Here is a 22,929-nt window from a genome sequence, read left to right as displayed (position 1 = left end):
CTCTAGTTTATTAAGAAACATTTAGACTTGAGTAAGGGGAAAGGAGGTAAAACACAATATTGTAAAATACCTGATTGGGAAAGTCACCTAGAGAAAAACATTTAAAGTACATGTGCAGATAACATTTATTTGAAAATTTAAAAAGACTTTCATCATTTTTCCAGACCATTTTCTTGCTCAGATACATAATTTCTATTGGAACATAAGGAAGTGGACAAGCAGAGCAAAAACTTGAAACTTGAAAGGTAACTTATAACTTTGCACTGATAGTTTTCAAGAGGAAATTAATTATGTCTCTCTTAACAGAGGGATAATAAGGGGAAATAGAAGTCTACAGAAGATAGAGAAAAAGGCTATAAAATTTTTGATACTTGAATAAGGTATTTTAACTCCCACATGAGGAGCCAGTGATAAGTACCATAAAATCAGTATGACCGAGTAAAGACTAGGGATGAGCTAATTTTCCTCAAGAATGAGAGAAAACCTGCATGAATAATAATTGAAGATTAGGGAAAAATGTATTTAATCACACTTAACGTAAAAAAAAAATCTGACCTAAATTATATATTATTCATTTAAATGCACATTATTTAAATGCACTAGATAATAATTCTAGTAGACACTAAGTATAGCTCTTTAAGCACTCTTGGTGTTTTAAAAGACTAGAAAAGGAGCATTGCTTTAAATCTCTCAGTTATTCATTCTTACAGGAAGTCTAGAGGTTAATATGAGGTCTTAGCCCAGCTATCTCCATACACCTGGTAGACAAATGTAGACATTTGAAATATACTTCCCATAAGATAGTTTTTTTTTAAATTCTTGAGTTGCAGCCTACAAAATACATAAAGATATAGCTTTTTAAAACTATTAGTAAAGGGCGCCTGGGTGGCTCAGTCAGTTAAGTGTCCAACTCGCAATTGCAGCTCAGGTCATGATCCACGAGCCCACATCAAGCTCTGTGCTGGGCAAGGAGCTTGCTTAAGATTCTCTCCCTCCCTCTGCCTCCCCCCCGTTTGCTCTCTCTCTCTCTCTCTCTCTCTCTCTCTCTCTCAAAATAAATAAATAAAAAATATATAAAATAAAATATCAGTGTAAGTATATCCAAGCTGTTCTTTCAGTTTTTAGCTAGGTCAGTTTTGCCAACTGGTAACTTTGGAAAACTTAGAGAAGGCTACCTAATATTTGCTATTATTATGTGTCTTCATCTTTGAAGCATATTTTTCAGTGAATAATATACTAAGCTTTATGTCAGACTGGGAGAAGAAAGATGATTGCATTCTTGAACCTTCCTGCATAGATTCAGATGTTACAATCTTTTTGATTTTCTTCATTGTTGGGACCAGAGAAAATCAGAAATATGTTCTCTGTGAGCAATTTATATCTTTCCAATTTCTATTTTTAATAATGTTATTAATACTAAATAATAATTGGCCTTCCAGTATGCTCCCACATACGTATATGCAATTTTTCTCCACTTTGCAGCCATTTTTCATCTAGAGTGTACCCCATGCTTCGCTCTGCAAATGATGTTTCTATGCACTACAGCTGGAGTTCTAGTCATAGAGCAGAAGCCTTGTTTTCAGAGAAAGGACAACCAGCAGTGAGTTTATTTGCCTTGTGGTGTGATTTTTTTTTTATAGAAGAATCTATCTTCCCTTAGAGAATATATCCTATGCATACAACACTAAACATTTGCTACTTGCAGAGGATAAAATCTTCTTAGATAATCCACATACTCTCCCCTACATCTTGTGTCCATTCTTCTACTCGAAAACCTGTGCTTTCATATTTACTGTTAACTGTTCGGTTATAAATTGTAATTTCTGCCATGAAAATACCAAAGACAGAATTTCTCCTGCACTTTGGACTCCATTTAGGGTGTTACTACTCTCCTTTTAGCTGAATTGTGAAAGTGTTATTAGCAGGTTTATATTGAACTTTGAGTACTCTGGGATCTTAGTAATCAAAATTATGTACCCCCGTGGCCTGACCAGAGAATTTGGTTTCGTTCTTTTATTTTTTTTTTTAATTTTAAATCCACGTAATAAAAAATGTGCATTTATTAGTTTCCGTTAATAACAGTGATTGAGTATATTTGGAATGTTTCTTTTAGATTTTTTTTTTTTTAGCAAGATTTTCTTCCAACTGTAAAACCAGACAAAATTCTAATCCAATTCCATTTCTTCTATTTACTAACGGTTGACTCTTAAGCAGTATTTGAACTCTCTCACTTTATTTTCTTTTTTAAAGTTTTTATTTAAATTCCTCACTTCTCTCTGTCTTAAAAATAAATAAAACATTTAAAAAAATTTAAAAAAGGGGGGGCATCCAGGTAGCTCAGTCGGTTAACCATCAGACTTCAGCTCAGGTCATGATCTCACAGTTCGTGAGTTCGAGCCCTGCGTCGGGCTCTGTGCTGACAGCTCAGAGCCTGGAAGCTGCTTCAGATTCTGTGTCTCCCTCTCTCTCTGCCCCATCCCCACTCATGCTCTGTCTCTCTCTGTCTTACAAATAAACAAAACATTAAAAAAATGAAAATAAATAAATTCCTCACTTTATTTTCTTAATCTGTGTAATGAATACAATACCAATGTCATGGCTGTTACAAACATTGAACGAGAGGCTATGCTCAGTAAATACTACTTCCCCTTAATCTAATTTTCTCATAATTAAAAATTTTGAGATAATTGTAGATTCCCATGGGGTTGTTAAAAAAAAAAGGATAAGAAATTTCCACATAACCTTTAACCAATTTCCCTCAGTGGAAACATTTTGCTAAACTATAGTACAATATTACAGCCGGTTTATAATGTTGATACAACTTATTGCTCTTCTTCAGATTTCCCCAATTTTATCCATACTTCTGTGGGTATATTTAAATTTTTATTTAAAAATAATTCAAAACTTACAAAAAGTTGACAGAAAAGTACCAAGAGCTTTTTTATTTTTCTTTTTCCTAAATCATTTTATGTTAAGATTCTGACTTGATGCCCTGTCACCTCCTACATATGAATTTCTCACAACGACATCATTCTACCTAACTAAAATATAGCCATCAAAATTAGGAATTTAAAATAGATACATTTCTACCACTTAATCCATAGACTTCATTAAACTTTCACTGTTTTCCAATGATATCCCTTATAGAAAAGGATCCAGTTCTATTTAGTTGACGCGTAGTCTCTTTAGTCCGGTTCACCTTGGATCCATTCCTTCATCTTTACTTGGCTTGCATGACTTAACTTTTAAAAATTACAGGCCAGTTGTTTTGTAGTATGCTTCTCAATTTAGGTTTGTCTGATTTTTCTTCATGTCTAGATTTAATTTAAATATTGTCAGGAATATCAGAAAACAAAGATATAGCAATATTCTCATTGTACCTCAGCAAATTATAAGCAAGTTGTAAGCAAATTCAGTTTGTGACATTCCTGGTGATATTAAACATAACTACTTGATTAAGGTAGTTTCCTCCAGGTTTCCCCATTGTAAAGATTCTCTCTTTTATCTCTCTAATTAAGTGTTTTGTGCAGACGTTCACCAAATCTATGTAAAATTCCTGTATATCATCTAACTTTCACCCGAATGTTTGACATGCATTGATATTTTTGCCAAGGTTACTATTACTGTGATGGTAGTTCTTTCTGTATTTATTAATTGGCATTTGACTATTAAAATCTTTCACTTCTCATTCATTCATTCATATTTGCATGTACTTGTGGATTTCTTTTATTCAATTGGTTATAATCAGTTACTATTTATTTTGATGTTTAAATATCCCAGATTAGACTAGAAGGAGTCTCACGCTGGTTCGTGTATCCTTTTGACATTTGGTTTCATCATTTATGGAACATTTCCTTATTTTATGGTACAACAAAATATTCCTTCTCTTTCTTCTCTTCCCCAGCCGAAGAATCAGAAATTTCTCCAAGGTACCCTGGTTTCTTTCAGTGGAGAATGGTATTTATAAAGCAAGAGCTGAGTGAAAGATATGCTTATTGCGAGTGGGGTATTTCTGCTTTCAGACTGTCTCAGGACAGAGCTAAGATATATATATAATTAAATTACATATAATTATATTATCTGTCTATATATCTATATCCATATCTATCTATGATCTATCAGTTGAAAACTATGAATTCACATTAATATTTCCATTTCCAGTCCAACACTGCAGAGTCTATTCTAGTTTTCCCTTTTTCCACATTTGTAACTTCCTTCTCCCCCAGCAAAAATCTGACTCAGTTATTCTCAGTGTATATAATTGATTATTTCCTTTCATAATGTACCCAACTCTTATTATAGCCATCATCATTCTCCTATCCACCCTCCTCATCCTCCATGACTGCTGTAGACAAACTCCTCAATCTGCTAGGTTCCTCAGTACCTTGTAACAGCAACTAATTTTGTCATTCTCTCACATGGAAGACATCCTCACCCAACCCGGTCTCTAATATTCCACACCAGATTGCCACTACCCATTTCCCCTGTCAGATATCTTCCCCAAATTGGGCATGCTCCACTGCTCAGTGCCAGGCTACCACCAGTGCACCAACTTTCCCAGACACACTCCTTACCTCACTCAAATTCTGGAAGCCCCTGCCAGGTTGCTGTTCCTATAACTGTGAGGATGATAGTTTTTCATATCTTTATCTAATGGTTTGTCTACTAAATTAGGAAGAAAGGAAAGAAGGAATGGAGGGAAGAAAGAAATGGAGGAAAGGTTGGAGGGAAGGATGGAAATGAAGGAAAGAAGAAGCAAAGAAAGGAGGAAAGGAAGGATTTTGTTGTTTTAAATCAAGGAATTTATGGACCCTTCTTTTACACTACACACAAAAATCAACTCAAATGGATTAAAGACTTAAAGATAGGACCTTAAGCCATAAAAATATAATGAAAAAAACGTAGGGAAAAGCCTCCCTGCGATTGAGCTTGGCAATGATTTTTTGGACATGACACCAAAAGCTCAGGCAAGCAAAGCATAAATAAACAAGTGGGATTATGTCAAATTAAAAATTATCTGCAAAGCAGAGGAAACTTTCACAAAATGAAAAGGCATTCTATGGCATGGCAACCTATGGGATGGAAGAAAATATTTGAAAACCATATATTTGATAAGGTGTTAATATCTAAAATAAATCAGGAACTCATACAACTCAATAGTAAAACAGACAACCCATTTAAAAATGGACAAAGAATCTGAATAGGTATTTTTTCCAAAGAAGGTATACAAAGGGCCAACAGGTATATAAAAAAGTTATCAACATCACTAATCATCAGAGAAATGCAAACCAAAACTTAATGAGATATCACCTCATACCTGTTAAAATGACTATTATCAAAAAGACAAAAGATAACAAATGTTGGTGAGGATGTAGAGAAAAGGGAACATTTATACACTATTGAGAAGTTTGTAAATTGGAAAACAGTATTCAGCTTCCTCAAAACATTAGAAATAGATCTGCCGGGGTGCTGTGGTGGCTCAGCCAGTTAAGTGTCCAACTCTTGGTTTCAACTCAAGTCATGATCTCACAGTACATGAGGTCAAGCTCCTCATTGGGCTATACCCCGAGCCTGCTTGGGATTCTCTCTTTCCGCCCCTCCCCTACTCATGCACGCTCTCTCTGTCTCTCTCTCTCTGTATGTGTGTGTATGTCTCTCAAAATAAATAAATAAACATTAAAAAAATAGAACTATCATATGATCTAGCAGTCTGTCTTCAGGTTATATACCTGAAGGAAATAAAATCAGTACTTTGAAAAGATACCTTTACTCCAATATTCATTATAGCAGCCTTCACAGAAACAGTCTGTCCATTGGCAGATGAATAAATGAATAAGAAATTTGGGTATATACATACAGTGGGATATTACTCAGCTTTTAAAAAGAAGGCACTGCTGCCATTTGTGACAACATGGATGAAAATGGAGAACATTATGTTGAGTGAAATAAGCCAGGCACAGAAAGAAGAATACTGCATGATCTCGTTTTTTTTTTTAATGTGGAAATCTAAAAAAAAAAAAATTGAATACCTAGAAGCAGAGAGCAGAATACTGTTTACCAAGGGCAATAAGGTGGAAGAATGGGGACACGGTCAAACCTGACTGTAGTAACCATTTTACTGTATATGGGTATCAAAACATCATGTCACACACCTTACGTATATACAATCTTTGTGGAAAAAATGAAATAAAAATAAAACTACCATGTGAAGTAGTAATCCTGCTTTTGAATATTTACCCAAAAGAATCAAAATCAAGCTCTTGAAGAGATATTAGTGCCCCTGTGTTCACTGCAGCACTAATCACAACGGCTGTGGGAACAACTTAAAAATCCATCAGCAGATGAAAGGACAAAGAAACTATGGTATATACATATAGTGGAATACTACTCAGCCTTAAAAAGTCAGAAATTCTGCAATATGTGACAGTATTGATGAACTGAGGACGTTATGCTAAGTCAAATAAGCCAGTCACAGAAAGACAGATCCTGAGTGATGTCACTTGTATGAGATATCTAAAATTGTCAAATTCGTAGAATCAGACTGGAATGGTGGTTGCCAGAGGCTGGGCAATGAGGTGGAAATTGGGAGATAACTGAGCAATGGGTATAAAGTTTCAGTTAAGCAAGATGAGTACGCTCTAGAGATCAGCTGTACAACATCATGTTTATAGTCAGCAATAATATATTGTACATTTAATAAAATTTTTAAGAGGTAGATCTCATGTTGTTTCCACAGTAAAATTTAAAAATTAAATTTTAAGAGTAAGTCAATTCTAAGCTTAGTGTCTTGCACAGGCCTGCATGAATTGAAGACAAGTTTACAAATATTTGATGAATAAGAAAAAATTAAAAATAAACCAAGGGATTTATTTATCACCCCTCCCAGTAGAGATATGACAGAGAAATTGTTCTCCATTTAACTGGCAGTGTGCCTGTATCAAGAAGAAAATGTGGTAAAGGAAAATGCCAATTTGGGATATTTAAAATAGGCCATAAGTCATTCCCTGAAAAGTTTACAGAATGGTTAAAATTTGGCTTTCATGCCCATGTCCTCCTCATCTTGTGTTTTTCTTCTTTTCTCACATATTGTGGGCACCCAGTACTGTCATAGACTCTCGTCACCTCACATCCAGCAAGGATCTGGAACTCATTCACATACTGTAAACAAACAAAAGATAGTTTCTTCTTTGGTAATCAATCCCCAGAGACTAGGGGCTAAGTATTCTTCATTTACTTCAGATCCTTTTCTAAACAAATGGCTTCCCTAGGCACTCAGTAATTCAGCCTTGTCGTGCTTGCTTCCTCATTGTGCTTAAAGCCCAGGTCATGACTCAGCTCTTGACCTATTTAATCCCATATCTAATTCCTCCTCGTCTTGACCAGACCATGGGCTTGCTCTAGATAGTTTCCATAACTAGTTCTTGCTTCTCTGTAAATAAGAAGATAGAAAGAAATGGCTTCTCACTTGCTGATTGGAAAACCTGATTGATTGTAGATGAGATGAGAGATGTATGGAAAACCGAATCAACCATAGGGCCATTTGTACTCCTTCTTTCTGACATTGAAGAGGTGGGCAGACTATAGAAGCCGAATGCAAGTAAGACGGTTTGTGTGACAAGGAATCAGAGTTGCAAAAGGCAGCCGAGTTTTTGCACAGAGACTAAGGGGAGACCCTAGAGAAGTGTTTTTCGGAAACCTGAGTATATGCGCCTGCCTGCCTTCGCTGATCATTGTGGTGAGCAGACGCTCAGAACTTCTGTCAGACTTTCTTTAGATTTTCCTTCCCTCATGCTTCCTACGTGGAGAGGTGTTTTATTGAATGTCTGGAGTAGCAGCATAGGAAAGTGTCATAAAAACGGAGGAAATTAAGCGAAACATGCCCAGTAGGAGCCGAGCACGAAAGCGCCAGCTCCTGTTCTTCATTGCTGTTCTTTCCAGATGTGCAGAATTTTCTTGAAATGGAAGAAAAGAAAAAAAAAAAAGAATGGTTAGTAGTGTCTAAAAATATATAATTGGATTCGATGACTATTGTGCTGGAAAGGTGTTTTTCACAAGAACTTCCTGGAGGGAAAAGTCAGAGGAGAAATTATATTTTGGCTTGCCCAGCGACATTATTTTCCATCTGAGGGTTGTGACTGTTTTATCTGGCCATCATCCGCTTTGCTTCACTGAGTATTAACCCTCGGAACACATATTAAGAACTCGGTTCCAAGGTAGCTGTTCAGCATCTCCACCTCCACTTCTAGGTGGCTGGCAATGGGCTACATGTTAAAAAAAAAAAAAAAAAGATATATTGCTGTGGAATAAGGGAGAATATTTCCCTTATGGATAGAGCTTAAGTGGAAATGTGGAAAAGAGTCACTAATGTTTTCAAAAGCTTTTTCTTTGTGTTTGAGTTGCTTGAAATCTTCTTACCTTCCCCACACTTGGTGTGTTGACTGAGGTTTACCTCATGCTGTTGACAGGGTTTGCCGTTCTGAAGGAAAGTCATTTTCCCAGTACCTTTCTCAATGGTCTTGTTTTATTGCCTTTTGTGGTGAGTGACTGAACTTCACTTGGCCTTTTCCCTCTTTCCAATGCCACTCACACACTGTGCTCCTTATCTGAAAGGGGAAAAAATTGTAAGTTGATCTTTGAAACTGGTATTTCATGAAGTTACATATGCCCCTGACAAACTTCCCAGCTCTGTACCCCTCGTATTTTCTCAATTCTGTTGTTTTCCAGCACAAAGTCTGAAATAAAAGAGCATGTAGGGGAGATCTTAGGAATGGGATGGAGGTGTCTGCAGCAAGAAGTCAACTTTGCCATTTTCCCTCTATACAGAACATCCTGTTCATTAACCCATTCGTTTAATATCTTTTGAGATTTACTAGGTTTAAGGTAGGGAATTACACACATTAGGTGATATAAGGATCGATTAGACACAGTCTTTGTCCTCAAGAATTTAGATTCTAGTAGGTGAGGGAAGATATTTTTAGAATAATAGTAATAAGTACCTGCTAAGCACTAAAACCAAATAGAGGAAAAGACATATGGGAAGCATGTAAGAGGAGATTTTGGTGTTTATTTTATTTTATGAATCAGTAAATTACTCTATGGGGGAAGTCCCATGTGACTTAGGACAGGAAAACATGAATTTTCATGGGTAGAGAGAGGGTGGGAGGAAAAGAATTCAAACGAGGAAGAACGATAAACACAATCCCTGACAAAGTCCTTATGGGGACTGTTGTTTGTGCCACGTGTTTTTCTCATGCAGGGAAGACTGCAAGAGTTTCCCACACCAGTGATGCTCACTGAAACATTTATGCCTTTTATTTTTCCTCCTTGTTCCAACCCTGACTCCTTGAGAATGCTCTATGGAGTCAAAGAGCATACGAGAGCCTCCACTTGTCCCCCTCAACTTGTCTGCGTCAAGTGAAGTGTAAAACCAATTCATTGACCCTTGAGGCTGGAGAATCACATGCATGACAAGGCTGTATACAACTTTAGCCCCCAAATGAATTTTCAGAAATATAGACTCTTAGTACTGGAAAGTCACTGAGGCCTTATGAATGCTTTTACAATGTTTGTTTGTTTGTTTGTTTACAACTACCCAACCCCTGCCTGAATACCTCTAGTGACATGGAACTCACTATTTCTGAAGAGTCCACACTTCCTTCTGAAAATTCTCACTACTAGAATTTTATTTTCACACGTTAAGTAGAAATGTTATCTTCTGCTGTCTTCTGACTTTTGTATCCAAGAGGACTGCTCCCCATAGCAGTGAGGCAAGGTGAAAATCCTCTTCTGCTACAGTGGCAAACTCTATTCTCCTTATATAAATTGGCTTCAGGTTTCTCTCTATAGGGTGACACACGTACAAAATGCTTCCTACTCTCCAGCCCATTATTTAGAATATTGGATGGATTATTTTCTGTATTTGCTACTAAATTCCAGTAATCTCAAAAATATTTTCTGGAAATAAAACTCTTACCATTTAGAATGAATCATGAGGAAAGAAAAGAATACATTCAATTATCTTGGCCAAAAAAAAATAATGCCTTTATAAACCTTTTCTTTTTTAATGACATGTTCCCTTATGGAAGCCAATAGCTTGGGTTTATAGAGTCTTCATTTCAGAATGTTTACAACATGAGCTGGGAAGATGGCAAAGCAGTAATTGAGGAGGCAAGAGTGGCAGTGGTTATTACGCTTTCAGGAATTGTTTACCACAGGCTGGCTGCAGGACCCTGGTTTGCAAAGGGAGATAATGTTAGCTAGGACTTGGGGGAAAACCACTGATTGTCAAAAGTACTGTTGACTCTTTTATTAAACACAAAAGTAAACCTAAGCTCAGAGACCAAAATCCAGAATGGTTCCAAGTTTTGCTTTGGCTACAGGAACATGTCTGCATCTCCAAATAAAATTAAAATAAACAGCATTTTTGTTTTTCTCAATGGCTTGACGAGAAAAGCTTGTTTGTTGCCAAATGTTTGGTGAAGGTGAGTCCACACCTATAGTGTGTCCAAACTGCTCTGAGTGCTTTTAAGAGTATGCCCCCAGCTGGCTATTGAAATTCCTTTCTCTAAACTTACAAACAAGTTACTGGATACCAAATCTAATGGCCTCTTCGAAACCTATTCTCTTTACTTTTATAGGTTTGGACACTCTCTCTTTGAAGACCTAGCCTTTTCTTGAATGTAAACATGCTAAACAGAGCTAGAATAATACAATTCAGAGTTTGAGGATTTATGACACTATTGGATAATGATATTTTTAGAAATCTTTTTATAAAAATTGGTAGATATAAAGGCATATTGCTCATTAGCATTATAGATTTGTTTGTAATATATATCTCAACAGACCATCAGGACTTTATTTTGTAATATGATGTGAGGTAGGCTCATTATTCTCTACATAATGAAACCATTTCTTCTATTATGATTTAACAAAGATTCTATTTTTTATGAATGATTTTTTTTAATGCCAGCTCAATTCTATATCAAAGTCTCATATATAAAGCACTGGCTGCATACACTCCTTTTTTTTCTTCTTCTTTTCAAAATTTTAAATTTTAAATTCTAGTTACTTAATATACAGTGCAATATTGGTTTCAGGAGTAGAATTCAAGGATTCATCACTCACATAAAATACCCAGGGCTCATCATAACAAGTACCCTCCTTTTTTTTAATTATTTTTTTTATTGAGAGAGAGAGAGACAGAGAGAGAGACAGAGAGAGAGAGAGACAGAGAGAGAGAGGGGAAAGGACAGAGGGAGAGGGAGACACAGAATCCAAAGCAGGCTCCAGGCTCTGAGCTGTCAGCACAGACCCCGATGTGGGGCTCAAACTCACAAACTGTGAGATCATGACCTGAGCCTAAGTCAGACACTTAACTGACTGAACCACCCAGGTCCCCCAAGTGCCATCCTTTTAAAAAAAAATTATTTTTGAGATAGATAAAGCGTGTGTGGAGGAGGGACAGAAAGAGAGAGAGAGAGGGAGACAGAAGATCCAAAGCAGGCTCTGTACCGTCAGTACACAGCCCACCACAGGGCTTGAACTCATGAACCATGAGACTGTGACCTGAACCAAAGTCTGACGCTTCACTGACAGAGCCATCCAGGCTCCCCAACAAGTGCCCTCCTAATACCCATCACCATCTAGCCCATCCCCCGACCACCTCCCCTCCAACAACCCTCAGTTTGTTCTCTATCTTTAAGAGTCTCTTATGGTTTGTTTCCCTCTTTTTTCTTTTTTTTCCCCCTCCCATAACTTTGACTGCTTTGTTTCTTAAATTCCACTTATGAGTGAAATCATATGGTATTTTTCTTTCTTTGACTGACTTATTTTGCTTAGCATAATATACCCTAGCTCCCTCCACATCTTTGCCAATAGCAAAATTTCATTCTTACTCTTGGCTGAGTAATATTCCAGTGTGTGTGTGTGTGTGTGTGTGTGTGTGTGTGTGTGTGTGTATTCCATTATACACACACACACACACACACACACACATATATGTGTATATATGATATATATGTGTATATATGATATATATGTATATATCATATATATCACCTCTTCTCTATCCATTCAACAGTCGATGGGCATTAGGAGTCTTTCCATAGTTTGGCTATTGTTAATAATGCTGCTCTAAACTTTGGGGTCATGTGCCCCTTCAAATCTGTATTTTTGTATCCTTTGTGTAAATACCAAGTGCAATTGCTAGATCGTAGGATTGTTCTATTTGCAACTTTTTGAGAAACCTCCTTACTGTTTTCCAGAGTGGCTGCACCAGTTTGCATTCCCACCAGCACTACAACACGGTTCCGCTTTCTCCACATCCTCACCAACACCTGTTGTTTCCTGTATTGTTCATTTTAGGCATTCTGACAGGTGTGAGGTGGTATCTTATGGTGGTTTTGATTTGTATTTCCCTATTGATGAGTGATGTTGAGCATCTTTTCGTGTGTCTGTTAGCCTCTGGATGTCTTCTTTGGAAAAAAGTGTCTGTTCATGTCTTCTGTCCATTTCTTAACTGGATTGTTTGTTTATTGGGTGTTGAGTTTGATTAGTTCTTTATAGATTTTGGATGCTAACCCTTTATAAGATATGCTGTTTGCAAATATCTTCTCCCAGTCCATAGGCTGATTTTCATTTTGTTGATTGTTTTCTTTGCTGTGCAAAAGTTTTTATCTTGATGAAATCCCAATAGTTCATATTTGCTTTCACTTCCCTTGCCTTCAGCGACATGTCTAGTAAGAAGCTGCTCTGGCCAAGGTCAAAGAGGTAGTTTCCTGTTTTCTCCTCTAGGATTTTGATGGTTTCCTGTCTCACAGTTAGGTCTTTCATTCATTTTGAATTTATTTTTGTGTATGGTGTAAGGAAGTGTTCTTCTGCATGTTGCTGTCCAGTTTTCCTAACATCACTTGTTGAAGAGACTGTCTTTTTTTTCCATTAGGTATTCTTTCCTGCTTTGTCAAAGATGAGTTGACCATACAGTTGTGGGTCCATTTCTGGGTTTTCTATTCTGTTCTGTTGATCTATGTATCCACTTTTTTGTGGCATACCATACTGTCTTGATAACCACAGATTTGCAATCTAGCTTGAAATCCAGAATTGTGATGCCTCCAGTTTTGTTGTTCTTTTTCAGAACTCCTTTGACTACTTGGGGTCTTTTGTGGTTCCATGCAAACTTTAGGATTCTTTGATCTACCTCTGTGAAGGATGCTGGGTGTATTTTGATAGGAATGGTATTAAATGTGTAGGTTGCTTTGGGTAGTATAGACATTTTAACAATGCTTGTTTTTCTGATCCATGAGCATGGAATGCTTTTCCATTTCTTTGTGTCCTGTTTAATTCTTTTCATAAGTTTTCTATAGTTTTCAGAGTACAGTTCTTTTACATCTTTGGTTAGGTTTATTCCCAGGTGTCTTATGGGTTTTGGTGCAGTTGTAAATGGGGTTGATTCGCTTATTTATTCTTCTGCTGTTTCATTATTGGTGTATAGAAGTGCAACAGATTTACGTACATTGACTGTATATCCTGCAACTTTGCTGAATTCATGTGTTAGTTCTAGCAATTTTTTTGGCAGAATCTTTTGGATTTCCTAATTGGAATAGCCTGTCATCCACAAATAGTGAGAGTTTGACTTCTTCCGTGCCAATTTGGATGTCTTTTATTTCTTTTTGTTGTCTGATTGTTGAGGCTAGGACTTCCAGTAGTATGTTAAATAGCAATGGTAAGAGGGGACATTCCTGTCTTGTTCCTGACCATAGGAAAAGCTCTCAATTTTCCCCATTGTGGATGATCTCAGCTGTGGGTCTTTCATATATGGCCTTTATGATGTTGAGTTAGGTTCCATCCATGCCCACTTTCTTGAGGCTTTTTATCAAGAAATGATGCGTTTTGTCAAATGTTTTTTCTGCATCTATTGAAAGGATCATGTGATTCTTATCCTTTCTTTTATTAATGTGATGTAGCATGTTGATTGATTTGTGGATATTGAACCAGCCCTGCACCCGAGGATAAATCCCACTTGATCTGTGGTGAATAATTCTTCTAATGTATTGTTGGATCTGGTTTGCTAGTATCTTGTTGAGAATTTTTGCATTCATGTTCATCAGGGAAATTGGCGTGTAGTTCTCCTTTTTAGTGGGGTCTTTGGTTTTGGAATCAAGGTAATGCTGGCCTTGTAGAATGAGTTTGGAAGCTTTCCTTCCATTTCTATTTTTTGGAGCAGCTTCAAAAGAATAGGTATTAACTCTTCTTTAAATGTCTGGTAGAATTCCCCTGGGAAGCTGTCCGGCCCTGGACTTTTGTTTATTGGAAGATTTTTGATTACAGATTCAATTTCTTTACTGGTTATGGGCCTGTTCAAATTTTCTGTCTCTTCCTGTTTCAGTTTTGGTAGTTTATATGTTTCTAGCAATTTTTCCATTTCTTCCAGATTTCCCAGTTTGTTGGCATATAATTTTTCACAATATTCTCTTATGATTGTGTTTCTGTTGTGTTGGTTGTGACCTAACCTCTTTTGTTCAGGACTTTGAGTCCATTTTCTTTTCTTCTTGATCAGTCTGGCTATGAGTATATCAATTTTATTAATTATTTCCGGGGCACCTGGGTGGCTCAGTTGGTTAAGCGGCCGACTTCGGCTCAGGTCACGATCTCGCGGTCCGTGAGTTCGAGCCCCGCGTTGGGCTCTGTGCTGACTGCTCAGAGCCTGGAGCCTGTTTCAGATTCTGTGTCTCCCTCTCTCTCTGACCCTCCCCCGTTCATGCTCTGTCTCTCTCTGTCTCAAAAATAAATAAATGTTAAAAAAAATTAAAAAAAAATTTTATTAATTATTTCAAAGAACCATCTCTTGGTTTCATTGGTATGTTCTACTGTTTTGCTGTCGTTGTTTCTCTATCATTTATTTCTGCTCTAGTCCTTATTATTTTCCTTCTTCTTCTGGCTTTAGGCTTTATTTGCTGTTCCTTTTCTGTCTCATTTAGGTTTAATGTTAAGGTTGTATATTTGAGACTTTTCTTGCTTCTTCAGTTAGGACTGTATTGCAATATATTTCCCTCTCAGGACTGCCTTTACTGAATCCCAAAAGATTTAGACTGTCATGTTTTCATTTTCAATTGCTTCCATGTACTTTTTAATTTCTTTTTTAATTTCCTGGTTAACCCATTCATTCTTTTGTAGGATGTTATTTAACCTCCATGTATTTGTGGTCTTTCCAAATTTTTTCTTGTGGCTCAGTTCAAGTTTCATAAGCTTGTGGTCTGAACAAATGTATGGAATTATCTCATTCTTTTTGTACTTGTTGAGAGCTGATTTGTTACCCCATATGTGATCTGTTTTGGAGAATGTTCCTTGTGCACTTGAAAAGAATGTGTATTCTGTTGCTCTAAGATGAAGTGTTTTGAATATATCTGTTATGTCCATCTTGTTCAGTGTGTCGTTCAAAGCTATTGTTTTCCTTGTTGATTTTCTGCTTAGATGATCTGCGCATTGCTGTAAATGGGGTGTGAAAGTACCCTATGATTATTTTATTATTATCAATGGGTGGGTTTCTTTATGTTTGTTATTAGTTGATATATATATTTGGGTTCTTTCAAGTTGGGGACATAAATATTTAAAATTGTTACATCTTGATGGGTAGACCCCTTAATTATGATATAATGTTCTTCTTCATTTCTTACAGTCTTTGTTTTAAAAATCTAGTTTTTCTGATATAAGTATGGCTATTTTGGCTTTCTTTTGATGTCCATTAACATGATAAATGAATCTCTATTCCCTCACTTTCAATCTGCAGGTGTCTTTAGGTCTTAAAATGAGTTTCTTGTAGGCAACATATAGATGGTTCTTAGTTTTTAAACATTCTATTACCCTATGTCTTTTGATTGGGGCATTTAGTCCATTTACATTCACAGTAATTATTGAAAGATATAAATTTACTGCCCCTGTATTACCTAAAAAAGCTGTTGTTTCTGATGATGTTCTCTGTTACTTTCTAGCCTTTGTTGCTTTTGGTCTTTTTTCACCACTCAAATAATCCCCTTTAATATTTCTTGTAGTGCTCATTTAGTGGTCATGAACTCCTTTAATTTTTGTTTTAGAAAATCTTTCTCTCTCCTTATATTCTGAATGATAGCTTTGCTGGAATGAGTGTTCTTGGCTACAGATTCTTTTCCTTTTAGCACTTTGAATATATGCTGCCACTCCCCTCTGCCTTTCAGAATTTCTGCTGAAATATCAGTTGATAGCCTTATGGGGTTTCCCTATAACTGTTTTCTTTTTCTTGCTGCTTTTTTTCCTTAAGTTTATTTATCTTTGAGGAGAGAGAGAGAGAGAGAGAGAGAGAAGAGAAGAGAGAGAGAGGGAGGGAGGGAAGGAGAGAATGAATGAGAATGAGCTGGGGAGGGGCAGAGACAGAGGGAGAAAGGGAGAATCCCAACACACTCCACATGGCCAGCACAGAGCCCAATGCAGGGCTCAAACCCATGAACGTGAGATCATGACCTGAGCTGAAATCAAGAGCTGGATGCAGAACTGACTGGGCCATTCAGGTGCCCTTTCTTGTTACTTTTAAAATTCTCTCCTTATCACTACTTTTATCCATTTTAATTACTGTGTGTCTTGGTGTGGACCTCCTTGGGTTGATTTTGTTAGGGGCTCTCTGTGCCTCCTAGATCTGAATTTCTGTTTCCTTCCCCAGATTCAGGAAGTTCTCAGTTATTATTTCTTCAAGTAAGTTTTCATTTCCCCCTTTTCTCTCAATCTTCTCCTTCTGAGATCTCTGTAATGTGACTGTTATTATTCTTAATGGAGTCACTGAGTTCCCTATGTCTATTCTCATTTTGTGTATTGTTTTTCTCCCACCTGCTCAGCTGTTTACTTTTCATTACTGTCTTCTCCAGGTCACTGATTTGTTCTTCTGCTTCCTCTAGTTTGCTATTTATTCTGTCTAGTCTATTTTTTATTTCAATCGTGTTCTTCATCTCTGATTGGTTCTTTTTTTATCTCTTTGGTAAGGGTCTCACTGCCTCCACTCTCTTCTCAAGTCAAATGAGTAGCTTTATGATCATTAGTTTTTTTAAAAAAGGAGGTTAGAGTGAGAGAGAGAGCAAAAGCATAAGAGACTCTTAAAAACTGAGAACAAACTGAGGGTTGATGGGGGGTGGGAGGGAGGGGAGGATGGGTGATGGGTATTGAGGAGGGCACCTTTTGGGATGAGCACTGGGTGTTGTATGGAAACCAATTTGACAATAAACTTCATATATTGAAAAAAAATTCTCTATTGGATATATTACTTGTCTCTGTTTTGCTTAGATCTCTTGCTGTAATTTTGTCCTGTTCTTTCATCTGGGACACATTCCTCTGTCTCCTCACTGTGTCTAGCTAGCTGTTAGGAAAATCAACCATGTCTCCTGTTTTTGAAATAGTGGGGTACACACTTTTAACAAGGTGGTACTGTTCGTCTGCCCAAGAGGAGGCAGAGGCCACTACACAAAGTGTGGGAGGGTAAGGCATGTGGTTTTGAAAAGGTAATGCATGTCCTCCAGCAGGAGGTGACCAGCCACTATCATCACCAAGGAGACCAAGGCACTGCAAGTGCACAGTTGGGGGATGCAGTGTTGGTAAGGTTCATGCCAGTCTTCTGGGGAAAGGGACCTGCATTGCTGGGGCTGAGACAGGTCAGACTGGAGGGTGCAGAGTGCAGCATAAGCAAGTTAAGTACTGAATGCCTGAACTACACTGGATCGCACAGATGGTCAGATGTTTATGTTGGAGACATGGGAGGGTATTGGCACTTGCCATCTCCTTTGTTTTTGGAAGAGTTTCCCAGGGATCTGTGTCCCGGTGGGACATGCTCTGTGATTAGTATATAACTCTCCCTCCAGTATGCTCCAGGCATCTTTCAAACTGCTGCCTTTATGCTGGGCTGATTTTTGTGCTGTCTTTTTGGAGATGGGGATTCCATTTCCTATCACCCTCCCAGTTGTCCCAGGGCCAAGTCCACTGATTTTTAAAGTTCCAGGCTATAAGTTCCGCTGGTTATAAGAACTTACAAAATTCAGCCCCTCTGTTTTTCAAAGCCAAATGTTATGGGATTTGTCTTCTCTGTGTAGGCTTCCTGGCATGATAGGCTGTTTCTCTCACCTCCCTTGGCCTCTGGGTCTCTCCTTCCAGTAGACAGACCCACAGGTCCATTTAGCTTCCCCCACCTCCACCCTTTCTACCCTCTTTGATATGATTTCTTTTCTATATTTAATTGTTGGAGTTGGTTCTGCCAGTCTTTGGGTTTTTTTTCCCCTTGGGTCATTTATACTGATATGAATGTTATCTAGTTGTATCCATGGGAAGATATGACCTTAGGGTCCTCCCATTCCACCATCTTTCTCCAGAAGTTCACAACATTCTACAATTTGAGATCACTAGTAAGCACATCCAGTCTTCAAGAAATTTAAATAGGCCAGCAATTTAAAAAGTTAGCTTATAAAATTGAAACAATGCAGAGAGGATTAATGTGGCCCCTGACAAGGATGACACAGAAATTCGTGAAGCATTAAAAAAAAAGTTTAATATAGTACTAAGAATTTAAAAAATCTAAGACATTCCTTACTTTTAGTAAACTTCATATAACTTTTCTGAATATGCAAAGATGACATGACTGGGAACTAACCCATTTTATGTAACCTTGGATTTCATTTTCCAGAGTCACATATTTTTGTTTTTGATGGAGGGGAATTGGAGCAATCAGCTCCTCACATAACCCCTAATGGTTTCTACCCACTGATATTCATACCTTCATGTAATCTCTTTCATTGAGTCTGGGTAGGATATGACTTGCTTCTAATGAATAAAATATGGCAAAGGTGATGGATATCACTTCCAAAGTTATGTTGTATTATATGAGATTCTGTCTTTGCAGACTGGACTGAAGTCCATCTTTGTGGGCTTGATGAATTAGTGACTATTTAGGAGAAGCCACATGGCAAGGAACTTTAAGCAACATCTAGGACTTGAGGGTACCCTTCACCTGACAACCAGTGAAAAGCCAAGGAATGCCATCCAGTCATAGAGCCTCAAGAAAATTATGCCAATAATCTGAATGACCCTGGAAGCAAATCTTCCCCAGCCAAGCCTCCAGATGACAATAAAGCCCAGCCAAGTCCTTGGACCTCTGAGCAGGGGACTCAGATAATCTCTGCCCAGACTTCTGACCCACAGAAACAGATAATGAATGTGTGCTCTTCCAAGTTGCTAATTTTGTGATGACTTCTTATGCAATGATAGAAATTGCATATATACAGATGTGATAAATGAATGAGACAAAAGTTGAGGTATTTATTTAATTTTTTTAGCATAGAGAGTCCTAAACACAGAAGACAGTCTTATGATCTGTTGAAATGAATATGATAATAGGGACTGTAGAGGATTATGCAATTTGCTGATCCAAAATGAAAGTGAATTGCTTGACTTCGATGGACTTCAAAATTGGAATGCATTGAAAGCTGTTCACACATAAAGATGACTCTTGATCACTGGTATTTGATAAAAGCCCTTTAAAGTACACCCATATAAAAGAGACAGATAGTACAATAAATATTGGAGGGTGGGGTAGGCCAAGGCTTTACTGAAATTTCCTCCATAAAAGTCAGTGAATTGTAGGGGAGCTTGGGTCACTCAGTCAGTTAAGCGTCCGACTTGGGCTCAGGTCATTGTCTCATGGTTTGTGGATTCAAGCCCCATGTCGGGCTCTCTGCTCACAGCTCAGAACCTGGAGCCTGCTTCGGATTCTGTGTCTCCCTCTCTCTCTGCAAAATTATAAAATAAGTTTGTTTCATTTTTAATAAAAATTAAGTTAAATTGTGTTCTAAGAATAAAAATTAATCAAATAATAGTTAACAGATTGGACTTTTATTTTTCCTCATAATATTTATTATATTCTAGAGGTATCGGATTTCCTACTTCCCATTTGAGTTTTTTTGTTTTGTTTTGTGTTTTTTTTTTAAATATAAAATTTCTTGTCAAATTGGTTTCCATACAACACCCAGTGCTCATCCCAAAAGGTGCCCTCCTCAGTACCTATCACCCACCCTCCCCTCCTTTCCACCCCCTATCAACCCTCAGTTTGTTTTCAGTTTTTAAGAGTCTCTTATGGTTTGCCTCCCTCCCTTTTTTTCCCCCTTCCCCTCCCCCATGGTCTTCTGTTAAGTTTCTCAGGATCCACATGAGAGCGAAAATATATGGTATCTGTCTTTCTCTGTATGACTTGTTTCACTTAACATCACACTCTCCAGCTCCATCCATGTTGCGACAAAGGGCCATATTTCATTCTTTCTCATTGCCACGTAGTATTCCATTGTGTATATAAACCACAATTTCTTTATCCATTCATCAGTTGATGGACATTTAGGCTCTTTCCATCATTTGGCTATTGTTGAGAGTGCTGCTATAAACATTGGGGTACAAGTGCCCCTATGCATCAGCACTCCTGTATCCCTGAGGTAAATTCCTAGCAGTGCTATTGCTGGGTCATAGGGTAGGTCTATTTTTAACTTTTTGAGGAACCTCCACCCTGTTTTCCAGAGCAGCTGCACCAGTTTGCATTCCCACCAACAGTGCAAGAGGGTTCCCGTTTCTCCACATCCTCGCCAGCATCTATAGTCTCCTGATTTGTTCATTTTGGCCACTCTGACTGGCGTGAGGTGATATCTGAGTGTGGTTTTGATTTGTATTTCCCTGATGAGGAGCGACGTTGAGCGTCTTTTCATGTGCCTGTTGGCCATCCAGATGTCTTCTTTACAGAAGTGTCTATTCATGTTTTCTGCCCATTTATTCACTAGATTCTTTGTTTTTCAGGTGTGGAGTTTGGTAAGCTCTTTATAGATTTTGGATACTAGCCCTTTGTCTGATATGTCATTTGCAAATATCTTTTCTCATTCCGTTGGTTGCCTTTTAGTTTTGTTGTTTCCTTTGCTGTGCAGAAGCTTTTTATCTTCATGAGGTCCCAGTAATTCATTGTTGCTTTTAATTCCCTTGCCATTGGGGATGTGTCAAGTAAGAAATTGCTGCGGCTGAGGTCAGAGAGGTTTTTTTCCTCCTTTCTCCTCTAGGGTTTTGATGGTTTCCTGTCTCACATTCAAGTCCTTTATCCATTTTGAGTTTGTTTTTGTGAATGGTGTGAGAAAGTGGTCTCGTTTCATCCTTCTGCATGTTGTTGTCCAGTTCTCCCAGCACCATTTGTTGAAGAGGCTGTCTTTTTTCCATTGGATATTTTTTCCTGCTCTGTCAAAGATTAGTTGGCCATACTTTTGTGGGTCCAATTCTGGGGTTTCTATTCTATTCCATTGGTCTATGTGTCTGTTTTTGTGCCAATACCATACTGTCTTGATGATTACAGCTGTGTAATAGAGGCTAAAGTCTGGGATTGTGATGCCTCCTGCTTTGGTCTTCTTCTTCAAAATTACTTTGGCTATTTGGGGCCTTTTATGGTTCCATACACATTTTAGGATTGCTTGTTCTAGCTTCGAGAACAATGCTGGTGCAATTTTGATTGGGATTACATTGAATGTGTAGATAGCTTTGGGTAGTATTGACATTTTAACAGTATTTATTCTTCCAAACTATGAGCATGGAGTGTTTTTCCATTTCTTTATATTTTCTTCCATTTCCTTCATAAGCTTTCTATAGTTTTCAGCATACAGCTCTTTTACATCTTTGGTTAGGTTTATTCCTAGGTATTTTATGCTTCTTGGTGCAGTTGTGAATGGGATCAGTTTATTTGTCTTTCTGTTGTTTCATTATTAGTGTATAAGAATGCAACTGATTTCTGTACATTGATTTTGTATCCTGCGACTTTGCTGAATTCATGTATCAGTTCTAGCAGACTTTTGGTGGAGTCTATCGGATTTTCCATGTATAATATCATGTCATGTGCAAAAAGTGAAAGCTTGACTTCATCTTTGCCAATTTTGATGCCTTTGATTCCCTTTTGTTGTCTGATTGCGGATGCTAGAACTTCCAACACTGTGTTAAACAACAGCGGTGAGAGTGGACATCCCTGTAGTGTTCCTGATCTCAGGTAGAAAGCTCTCAGTTTTTCCCCATTGAGGATGATATTAGCTGTGGGCTTTTCATAAATGGCTTTTATGATGTTTAAGTATGTTCCTCCTATCCCGACTTTCTCAAGGGTTTTTATTAAGAAAGGATGCTGAATTTTGTCAAATGCTTTTTCTGCATCGATAGACAGGATCATATGGTTCTTATCTTTTCTTTTATTAATGTGCTGTATCACATTGATTGATTTGCAAATGTTGAACCAACCCTGCAGCCCAGGAATGAATCCCACTTGATCATGGTGAATAATTCTTTTTATATGCTGTCGAATTCGATTTGCTAGTATCTTATTGAGAATTTTTACATCCATATTCATCAAGGATATTGGCCTTTAGTTCTCTTTTTTTTTACTGGGTCTCTGTCTGGTTTAGGAATCAAAGTAATACTTGCTTCATAGAATGAATCTGGAAGTTTTCCTTCCCTTTCTATTTTTTGGACTAGCTTGAGAAAGATAGGTATGATCTCTGCTTTAAATGTCTGGTAGAATTCCCCAGGGAAGCCACCTGGTCCTGGACTCTTCATTTGTTGGGAGGTTTTTGATAACTGATTGAATTTCTTTGCTGGTTATGGGTCTGTTCAAGTTTTCTGTTTCTTCCTATTTGAAAGTGTGTGGAAGTGTGTGGGTGCTTAGGAATTTGTCCATTTCTTCCAGGTTGTCCAGTTTTGGCATATAATTTTTCATAGTATTTCCTGATAATTGCTTGTATTTCTGAGGGATTGGTTGTAATAATTCAATTTTCATTCATCATTTTATCTATTTGGGTCATCTCCCTTTTATCCCAGGCTTCTTGAGAAGCCTGGCTAGAGGTTTATCAATATTGTTTATTTTTTCAA

At 37.5% G+C, this 22,929-nt stretch overlaps 1 long non-coding RNA gene and 1 other non-coding gene across 2 annotated transcripts in view; both read left to right on the top strand.

Annotated features, from left to right (window-relative positions):
* Window positions 1-22,929, top strand: part of LOC109250983 (uncharacterized) — a 125,112-nt gene that overhangs the window by 25,894 nt on the left and 76,289 nt on the right. The window lies entirely within an intron of this gene.
* Window positions 18,448-18,553, top strand: LOC128776806 (U6 spliceosomal RNA). Its single transcript, XR_008421969.1, has one exon. It is a non-coding gene; the product is annotated as a U6 spliceosomal RNA (small nuclear RNA).

Source organism: Panthera pardus, unplaced genomic scaffold, assembly GCF_024362965.1.
Source record: "Panthera pardus isolate Hobbes unplaced genomic scaffold, ASM2436296v1 HiC_scaffold_13, whole genome shotgun sequence".
In the NCBI taxonomy this organism is placed as follows: Eukaryota; Metazoa; Chordata; class Mammalia; order Carnivora; family Felidae; genus Panthera; species Panthera pardus.
This window is presented reverse-complemented; position numbering and strand designations above follow the sequence as displayed.